Below are 428 nucleotides of genomic sequence, written 5' to 3'. Positions count from 1 at the left end.
GTGTAACTTCATAAAAAATGATCGTATCGGAATGATCAAAAAAGCATTTTAAAGCTTAAAGTCTTTACTTTCGACACCCATAATTCATTAAATTACTTACTGATTCTTTACAAAGCTGCACGGATGCAAATGGAGATGCATCAAATCTAAAAATTGTTTACCAAGTTTGCGAAGTTCCAAGTTGCGAAAATGACCATTTTTGCTTCAATGTTGAATAACTCGATGAAAAAAAATCGCACATTGCTGATCCGGTGCTGAAATTAAAGCTAAAGATTTACGCTTTCGAACGATGTAAACCTCATTTGCGTGCAATTTTTATTTTACTTTCTGGAACTTTGCAAAGTTCGCAAAAAAAATTCGTCAAATCTCAAAATCTCCCCCAAAATTTGCAAGGTTCCACGATCTGAATTAAATTTCGCACATAAAGG

The sequence above is a fragment of the Wasmannia auropunctata genome, unplaced genomic scaffold (genome assembly GCF_000956235.1).
Source record: "Wasmannia auropunctata unplaced genomic scaffold, wasmannia.A_1.0 LD336053.1, whole genome shotgun sequence".
Lineage (NCBI taxonomy): Eukaryota > Metazoa > Arthropoda > Insecta > Hymenoptera > Formicidae > Wasmannia > Wasmannia auropunctata.
This window is presented reverse-complemented; position numbering follows the sequence as displayed.